The sequence below is a fragment of the Symphalangus syndactylus genome, chromosome 18 (genome assembly GCF_028878055.3).
Source record: "Symphalangus syndactylus isolate Jambi chromosome 18, NHGRI_mSymSyn1-v2.1_pri, whole genome shotgun sequence".
NCBI lineage: Eukaryota > Metazoa > Chordata > Mammalia > Primates > Hylobatidae > Symphalangus > Symphalangus syndactylus.
In genome coordinates this window covers 104,392,010-104,402,294 of record NC_072440.2, presented here as the reverse complement: position 1 = coordinate 104,402,294, position 10,285 = coordinate 104,392,010, and the positions used below count along the sequence as shown (strand labels likewise).

At 37.0% G+C, this 10,285-nt stretch overlaps 1 long non-coding RNA gene across 1 annotated transcript in view; it reads right to left on the bottom strand.

Annotated features, from left to right (window-relative positions):
* Nucleotides 1-2,079: 2,079 nt before the first annotated feature.
* Nucleotides 2,080-10,285, bottom strand: part of LOC129467752 (uncharacterized) — a 54,789-nt gene continuing 46,583 nt past the window's right edge. The window contains exon 3 of the long non-coding RNA XR_008652461.2: nucleotides 2,080-3,999. This is a non-coding gene — a long non-coding RNA (uncharacterized lncRNA). The remainder of the gene's footprint in view (nucleotides 4,000-10,285) is intronic.

Below are 10,285 nucleotides of genomic sequence, written 5' to 3'. Positions count from 1 at the left end.
CAAATGGAACTGGAGATGTGGAATAACACAGGTCACATGAATAAGGATTACAAAAGTTCAGCAGAACAACAAATGCGTGAGTTAGGGGAGCACCAAGTATTCTGGCCAAGAACCTTTGAAAATATCATTGAAATTCAAACTTGAGGGCTGCTTGGGTTTGATGTTCGTTTTGACAACTTTTCTGCTCTTCCTATCCAGTGCCCAGGAACAGTGCCTGAGGCATAGTAGGAGCTTAGGGAGTACTACAGGACTCACATGGATTGACGGAGCTGAACACTAGCATCAGACTCAGCTGAAAGTCTCCATCTGGGGAGGCAAGCAGCAAAGAAATTCCTCAGTGCTCAAGGCCAATGAGTGCTTTAGAATCCAGACTGAGAGATAACAAACGGATGAGATAAGTAAATGTGATGTCAAAACCTGACCGTGGTGTTACAAAAGACATTACAGACAAATATCCCATATAAACATCGACTCAAAGTTCTTCAACAAAATATTGGCAAATTAAATCCAAATACACACACACACACACACACACAGATGCATATGTATACATATGCGTGCATGTATATAATGTAGTCACACATATGTATACGTATATGTATACAGGTATATGTATGTGTGTATATATGTATATGTACATGTATATATTCATACACATATGTATGTGTATGCATATGACTATACATACACATACTATATACATATTCACATATACATATACATGTATAGTCACATATACACACACATACATATAAATATACACACACATACACACACATACATATATTAAATGAGTACATTATGACCAAGTGAGGTTTAGTTTTGGAGTAAGAAGTTTTTTATGATATTCAAAAATTAATCAATATGTTGGAGTCAAGACAAAGATGCTTACTCTCATTACTTCTTTTTAAACATTATACTGGAGGTTCTAGCCAGTGCACTAAAACAAACAAATGAAAAGAAACAAAAATTATGAAGTTTAGAAAGAAGTAAAAATCCTTTTTCTTTAGATGGCACAATTATGTATGTAGAAAATCCCAAGGAATATAACAATTACTAGAACTAATGGTTGTTTCGGAAAAGTAGCAAGATACATTCTAAATATATAAAAACAAAGATTAGGCTATATCAGTAAAACCAAACTATATTTGAAACAATTAGATTAAATACATAATAAGCCTTTGGTAAATCCAATGAACATATAAGAAGAAACGACATTGATGAATAATGTACACTCCAGAGAGACTGTATAATTCCAGATTTGGAAAAGCTCTATTAAAACTGCAACTTTCTATTTTATTAATTGTTACCAAAAATTAAAACTGTTAATCAGTTAGTAAAATATGGACTGCAAACATCTACCAAAGAAAGAGGTTGTAAATTAAATAGTGAATAGGACAGAGCTAATTATAGATATGTCGATATATGTAGATTAATTTACAAACATATACGTCATACCTCTGTCCAGCTGAGAGGGCCTAGAAGCAGTGACATCCTGGTAGCAATGAGCATACCTAATGCCCAGATCTTGGTTTCCAAATACCACTCTCCAATAAAAGAACCCAAAGCTCCTTAAAGAAATGGCTGATTCTAAAGATGGAGTAAGGAAAATACAAACTAAGCCTGGAACATCTTGAAGTGACAAAAGTAAGAAACTGCTCAAAAAATTAAATAATAATAATGATAGATGGGGGCATGTCAAAAGGACACAGAAGTCAACCTGAAAAGGCCCGGTGGTCAAAGCTGGAATACTCTGAGCAACAAAATATATAATAATGGATTATTCCAATAAAATGAGTATTTATGAGTTCATACTTATAAAAACGAATACATGAAAGCATTAAACATGGAACTACAAGAGACAAGTCTCCTTTTAGAAGAATGTTTTTTTAAAGTTCATATCCCCTATGCAAAAAGGTAAGGTTTAATTTCCCTATTCTTGAGCGTGAGCTGGACTTCGTGACTTGCTTCCAAAGAATTGAGTATAAGAATGAAAAAATAGAAACTTTCCTTGTGGTAATTTGGCAGGTACTCCCTTAACCATGATGTTAAGATTAACATCGCCAGCAATAAGTTAAGTTGATATCCTATATCCATTGATTAGATGAAATGAGAAAGACATTTCCTTTTTGTAGAGTTCTTCCCCAAAACCTGTAAGCCCAGTCTAACCAGGAGAAAACATCAGACAAGCAAAATTTAGTGACAGTTTACAAAACACTTAACCAGGATTCCTCAAAAGTTCAAAGCCAGACAATACAAGAAAAGAATAAGAAACTGTCACAGCCCAGGAAAAACAAAGGAGACGTGATGAACAAATGCAATGTGGTACCCAGATTGGAATCTGACACAGAAATAGAATATTAGTAAAACAATTGACAAAATCTAAGTAATGCCTGTAATTCCGTCAATAGTATCGTACCAATCCTCATTTCTTAGTTTTGACAAATGGACCACAGTTATGTTAATATTAGGGGAAGTGGGGTGAGGGGCATGTGGAGACTTTCTCTGTTTGGAAATTTTCTGTAAATTATTATTATTCCAAAATCAAAAAGTCTTAAAAATATACAGAAGCAATCCTAAATACCATATAGCATCTGCCTTAGCCTATTAGGCACTTCTATAACAGAATGCCGTAAACTGGTTGTTTATAAGCAACAGAAATTTATTCTCCACAGTTCTAGTGGCTGGAAGTCCAAGGGCCAGGTGCTGTCAGGTTTGGCATCTGGTGAGGCCCTGCTTCCTGGTTCATAGATGGTGTCTTTTCACTTTGTCCTCACATGGTGGGAGAGGTTAAAAAGCTCCTTTTGCCTTATTTGATAAGGGCACTAATCCCATTCATGAGGGCTCCACCCTCATGGCCTGATCACCTCCCAAAGGTCCCACCTCCTAATACCACCACCTTGAGGCTAGGATTTCAACATAAGGGATCTTAGAGGGGTACAAACATTCAGTCCATAGCAGTATCTGGACCCCAGAAGAGACACCAAACCTACTGTGTTTTATAAGGTAAATTCTACCAAATATGCAAGGAACTGATCATTCTTATGTTTTGCAAAACACTCCATGGCATGGAGAATAATGGGCTAATTTCCAACTCATTCTAAGACGCTAGTGTAATTTTGAAACCAAGAGATAAAAAGGATATCAAGAAAGGATGGAAGGACGAAATAATGAAAACAAAACAGTAAGTCATTATCACGTACGAACTTGTACCTCAAATCCTAAAAAAAAAAATTAATTAAATTTTTCAGTACATTTAAGGAACAAAACATTATAGAAAACAAGCAGCGTTTAATCCAGGACTTCAAATAAGTTTCATATTTGAGATCTTAATAAATAGGAAAAAAAACATGATTATCACAAAAGTTACTGGAAAAACCCTCTGATAAAACTTAACATCTCTTCCTGGTAAATGGCTTTAGCTTGAAACAGAGGGAATTTTTTAACCTGCCAAAAGGAATTGCCCAGTAAACCACAAGTCCCCGTATGAAAGGTGAATAATTAGAGACATTCCTATTAAGGGCAGAGACAGGAAAGTGAGGCTCACTATTACAAAAACTATTCAGAATTGTTCTAGAAGTTTTAAACCATAAATGAGGTGAGAATTTTTAAATATATGAAAAAACATAGTACAGCATTTCTCAAAGTGTGGTCGCTGGACCAACAGCATTAGGTAGTTAGAAGAACAAATTATCAAGCCCTACCCCAGACCGCTGGAATCAGAAACTTGGAGTGGGAAATGGCAATCTGTGCGTTAGCAGCCCCCAGGGAGGCTGGGATGTGTCCTGAAGATGGAGAAACTCGCTGTAGTCAATGCTATTGGTTTCAATGCTACTGGAAGCCAGAGCACTCCAACCCCCAACTGCTGTGAGTGTTGGCTTCCAACACTTTGCACCTGTCCCCTTCTCCTGAGGACTGTGCTCAGCTGAAGGAAGTCCACTTGCTCAGAAATGCCCAGAAGATTCTGCTTTCTTTCTGTAGAAGATTGCTCTCCAGACCCTCGAAGATACAAGATCCACAGATGCTAAAGTTCTTGCTATAAAATGGCATGGTATTTGCATATAACCCAGGCACATTCTCCCACATACTTGAAATCATCTCTATATTACTTATATCACCTAATACAGCCTGTAGCCAATGACTGACTGATACAGGGCAATGACTGACTGATATTGAAGGCAGCCCTCTTGCTTCAAAGTAGCATAACTCTATGATGCTATTTGCAAGCCAGAAGGCCCTGTGGGGTTAGGCTGAGTTTGGGCCACAGCTGAGGCCACACCTGCACAGCTTTTCCCCTGCCCTGGCCTGCTGTCCTCAGTCTCTGACAGGTTTCACCTGAGAACACATTTTCCTGGAAACCACTGACCCAAGAATCCTGTCTCAGGCTCAGCTTCTAGGAAATTCAATCAGGCATAGAATATAAGTTAAGAAGAGGGGGTGCTTAATTTTGAAAACTATCATTTTCCACCTAGAGCTTTTTAAATAACCAACTATGAGACTATTATAATAGCTCATACTTAAATAGAACTTACTATATGCCAAGTCCATATATATGTATATATTTACTCATTGAATATGCACAACATTCCTCCAATGTAGACATATTATTATTATCCTCATTTTATAGATGAAGCAACCAACACACAAAGAAGTTTAACAATTTTCACATTGCCATACAGTTAAAGTTCTTTATCAATTGAATAAAAGATGCAGGTTCAAGTACAATTTAAGAATTTGCAAATAGATAATTGAAAACTATTGGAAATTTAAATTCATAATTAAAGTTTTTAAATAAAAAGAGTTATCAAGTGTGGACACAGTTGATTATATTTGCAAATCACTCTATTTGGTTTTCATTGCATACATTTACTTATTTTTATAGATAGTTCTGGCAGAAAAAGCAACACTCACCAAATACAGGTATCCTTTGCTCTTCCAATTCTTGCTTTCTAAATTCAGACACTGAATAGATTTAACCAATTTTTGGATTACCCCATGTTATATGAATTCTCCCTGCTTGCTATTCAAAACTCAGGATCAAAGAGATTTGGAGAACAGTTTTTTCCGCACTATCTGAACTTGCTATCGAATTCTCACTCTCCAGCTTTAGAAATGGAATAGATTGAATTTGGAGAAAAATATGCATTCCATCCTATTCTCTATGTCTTTACTACATTAGGCAAGGCCCTCATACTAGCTTTGGCCAAGGCAATGTAAGCAGAAACGACCCAGGATAGCCCTTCCCAGGCTGAGCTTCAGAGAACCTGGTAATCCTTCAGCCTCACCGATATTGTAATGCTGTGCCCGGGAAAAACACACGTTGCCTTTGGAGCAGCCTCAGGACGGTGGGACCTTCATTACTCTGGCTTCCCAAGCAGCTGTGCTGAGCTGAGCCCATGCTACCTTCAAAGGACATTGGTATGCGTAAGAAGAAAGAGCATTGCCATGTGGAACCACTGAGATTTTGCAGTTAATGTATTGCCATAGTGTATCCTAACCTATCCAGACTAGCACAGCAATCATTTATTACATCTCAAGTAAGAGTAAACTAAGTAGTGTTGAAAAAATTGTCATTATACTTAAAGAAAGATAAAGTTAGACTTGTTTCATATAATGCAAAAATAATGCCCTAATGAAATTAGAGTTGTCCCTCTATATCTGTGGAGAATTTCTTTCCAGACCATCAAAGATGCAAGACCCACAGATGCTCAAGTTGCTGAAATGAAGTGACATAGTATTTACATATAACCCAGGGACATTCTCCTGTATACTTGAAGTCATGTATTACATACAATACCTAACACAATGTAAATGCTATGTCAATAGATATTATACTGTATTTTTATTTGTATGTTTAATTGTTGTATCATTATTTTTATTTTGTAAATTAAAAAAATAATTTTGTGTATATTTGGTTGAATCTGAAGATGTGGAACCCAAGGATACAAATGACTCACTATAAGAAAAAAGTATAAGAAAATATGGAGCCTATTTTAGGTAGCATTTTGGTAAGACAGGCATTTTTATGCAAGGTATAAAATACAGACAGTAAAGAAAAAAAAGACAAATATGCCACATAAAAATGTAAATGTTTCTTATGAAGAAAAACAAATTCAAGATTTAAAAAACAATTTTTCAGTTGTAGAAACACCTTTGTTATACACCTGTGCATACACACAAACGCACACACACAATATGTGTATCCAAGCTATTTAAAAAGAAATTCTGTATATCAATTAAGAACAAAGAATCACCTAGTAAATTTTAAATGATAATAAATAAAGGATATAAATTGACATACTACAGATGACAAAAACAAATGAAAATGAGTAAGATATTATTTTCATTCTTTAAATTGGTAAAAATTTTCAAAGAATTTTAATATATAAAGACAGAATGTGAAAAATCAGACCGTATCATGAAGTGTTGCTTTCTGTAAGTAGAATAGGCTTTTAAAGGACATTTTAATTGCATATGTTGATTTAAAAAATACTTTGGCTCACCAGTTCTATCTGTAGCAACCTTTCCCAGGGAAATATTTACCCATGTTTATGAATATTTGAATACTGTTTTTTGTAACATTGTTTGTAATAGTCCACAATTAGAAATACAATGTCATTAAATGAATAATAAAATAAATTATATTACATCCATATTAAAGAACATCATTTATGTATTAAAAAATAAATTATTAAGACATGTGTAGTGACATGGAAGAATGTCTCATATATAGTATAAATGAAAAAGAAAATGAGCACAGAGCAATTTTTTATATAAAAAGAAAGGATACATGTATGAGATCACATGTTACCTCTAAGGATACAAAGTGGCTCTTTAAATTCTAGGCTATATGCATTCTTAAATTTATTAAAACGAGACTATATGTATTCATCAATTGCATATGTATATCCTGGAACACTGTTCCCAAATCTAGTCATTCTCAAGTTTGCAATATTTATTCATACTAATATTGACATATTTTTTAAATTGATTCACTTTTATTCTCAAATAAATTTACTGGTAAACATTTATGCCATCACATAAATGAAAGATAAATACACTATTAGATGCAAAAAAGTTATTCAGTTTACAAGAAAATTGTACGATTAAATACTGCAATACATTATGTAATGCAAACATAATAAATCCAAACTTTTTAAAAAATGAATACCTGAAAATAAATTTCTCAATGAAGAAGAGAGAGGTGTTTCTGGTCAGTCATATAAAAGATATATGTAGCTGGATACTTGGGAGTCTATATCCACACGACAATTTAGTTTCGTTAGTTTTAGCTAGTTAGCACCAAATTAACTTACCTGGGTTGAAAAGGGTAAATTATCTTCTCTGACACTGTTAAATACTGAGATTTAATTGTTATTCTGAAATAATTGAGTTACCTAATAAACTGTTACTTCTGAAACACTCTACAGAGTCACTTCTTCTGCTGAATATGTTTGTGTGTTTGCGTGGCAATATCCCAAAAGAAGAGGAATAGCAATGTCTGCCAGTCACTGTTGCCACCTGACTTGGAGAAACACCCGTGGATACCATGTATTAAGTCTCTATTGTCTTTTCATGATGTTCCAAATTGTTTCAGCTACTTTATATGAGTTTATAACCAGGTTGGTAAACAATAGTGTTTTAGGTATTTGACTGAATGAGTGAATTTCATCAGAAGACTCACTCCCAGGATCTGAGTGCATTTGTGTGATGAACAATTAAAACAATTGCTGGCCCTGAGACATCCTATAAAATAGCATGCACACGTTATCTCATATAATTCTCACAATCTTTTACATAACTGAAATTCCCATTGTACAGTTAGGAATTAGAGGTTCAAAGAGGTAAAATGCCCTGCCTGGGATCACATAGCAGTGTAATGATAAAAATCAAAATATGAACCTCAAGAATGTTGAATTCCAGAATGTCCTCTTAACTTCTAAATTGGAATCAGAGGCTGCAGCTACACACCCCGATGTCCTCAGCACAAGCAGTCTCATGTCCCCACCATGGGCCTTATCTTGGGGAGGAGAGAATCCCTACGCAGGCACCAGGGCCCCTAGAATGTGCAGGCAAGGGGCTACCTGGCACCACTGTTGAAAGTGCCACAGTCATACCTTAAGTGAGCTGTTGGCCGGGGCCAGCAGGGTGCCTGTGAGGCCAAGCATGTGTGTGTGTGTGTGTGTGCTAGTTAAATGTCAACATCAGAAGCCTGGAGGCACAGAAGTCACCCATGAGGAGCTGCCCTTCCTACCTCCTGTTTTCCTTTGCCATCCCTTTCTTCATCTCAATTCCCAACCTGCACACCCATACAGGCAATCCAACCCTAGCTCTGTCTCTTCTTGCATCCCAGTTCAGTGGAAAATCACCCTGAGATTGCCATGGTAAACACATTATACTTTCCGAAAGACTAAACAAGATTAAGAACAAAAACATTCTAGGGCTGGGCACGGTGGCTCACATCTGTAATCCCAGCACTTTGGGAGGCCAAGGCGGGCAAATCACAAGGTCATGATTTCGAGACCAGCCTAGCCAACATGGTGAAACCCCGTCTCTACTAAAAATTAGCCAGGCATGGTGGTGCCCACCTGTAATCCCAGCTCCTCAGGAGGCTGAGGCAGGAGAATTGCTTGAACCCAGGAGGTGGAGGTTGCAGTGTGCCAAGGTCATGCCACTGCACTCCAGCCTGTGTGACAGAGCAAGACTCCACCTCAAACAAACAAACAAACAAACCACTCTAATGTCCAGCCTTCCTGGCAGATGCATGATTTAGATATGTTTCCCAAGTATATGACTGAGTTTTCTGCATTTATGTTTCAATAATCTCTTCAATCTTCACTGAAATCATCAATCCCTGTCAGCAATTAATGCGCTCAGACCTGCCTACATATATCTGAATTATCCACTTGCACCCTCTGCATTCTGGACTCCAGAATCTGTCTGAAGTTCCAGGTACTAATTGCCATGGTCTAGATCTAGGCAGGACGCTGAGTTGACAATTCAACCTCGCTTCCTCCCTGCGGCATCCATAGTGTGCTCCGGCCCTAACCCAGACTCCACATGGAGAAGCAGCCTAATGCTCTGATCTGCTGTTGAATTGTGCCATGTGGTCTTTAAAAGGCTTTGTCTTTTTCTTTTTCTCCAAACAGTCAAGATGAAATTGGCTTCTGGTCAGCAATTCGCTTTCTTTCCCTCCTCTAAGGTAGAGTCGCCAAAAAGGATTTTGTTTTGTTCCATTTTGCCTGCAACGATATGGATAGCCAAATAGGACTACAAATTATCTACATTGTTTTTATGAAGAAAAATATATTTATTTTCCTAGCACTTGGAATCATCGCTTGCTAGGGCCAGGGAACCGATGTTGTCCCCTGATTTCTGTCCCCCTCTCACCCTAATTGGAGAGATCTGAGCACACCAGAGGATGTTTGTGGCTAAATTGGGGTATTATGAAAATAGTTCACAAAGCAAGTGGAAAGCTATATATAAAAATGATATTTACTTCTCATTTTAAATGAAGCCTAAGACAAAAGGCATATAGGTAAACACAGCTGCAACATTTTTAGGCATATAATCAAATGCAAAAATAATATTGGAAAACTATGTTAATTATTGTAATTAAATTGTGAACGGTATTGATAGAAAAATATCTTTAAAACATATAAAATCAAAACGGAGCTTATCACATTATGGGAGTTTGCTCTATTATATATGATGTGCCTAGATGGAGGTGCCAGTTAGCAAACTGCCCACAACTCCCCAGCAGTAGAATAGAGGGAAGGAAGGGCTGAGGGACCAGAAAAGAACTCTAGACCTTTGCATAAATCTTAGCCCCAATTCCATGGTTTTGGGGAATAAGTTTGCCTGACCAACTTCTGAAAGTTGGTAGAGAAGAGTCGAAAGGGCCTAGACTTTGGATTCAAGTTTATCTGTGTTTGAAGCATGGCCCACCCACCTCAACAGGGTGTTTTTAGGATCCACAGCCCCAGCTACAGCGGGAGACAAGGGTCTTGAGACCTATAGAAATCCAAATTCCACTCGGATGACATAGTTATCCTGGGCAAAAGGAAATGTGCCATGATCCCAGCATTGTTTTCCTACATTGTTACTACATGGCTATGAAATTTTTAGCCTTGCTCCTAAATGTCTGGGGGTTTAAGGAATGGTTCAGCAAACGTGGCTCAACCTTAAAGCCCACCGTGTCCCCAAAGTCTAGAAGACCCTGTCTTTGGCTGCCTTTAATCTTAGAGTTCACTTTACTCCTGGATACCTGTGTTCAGAAGACACT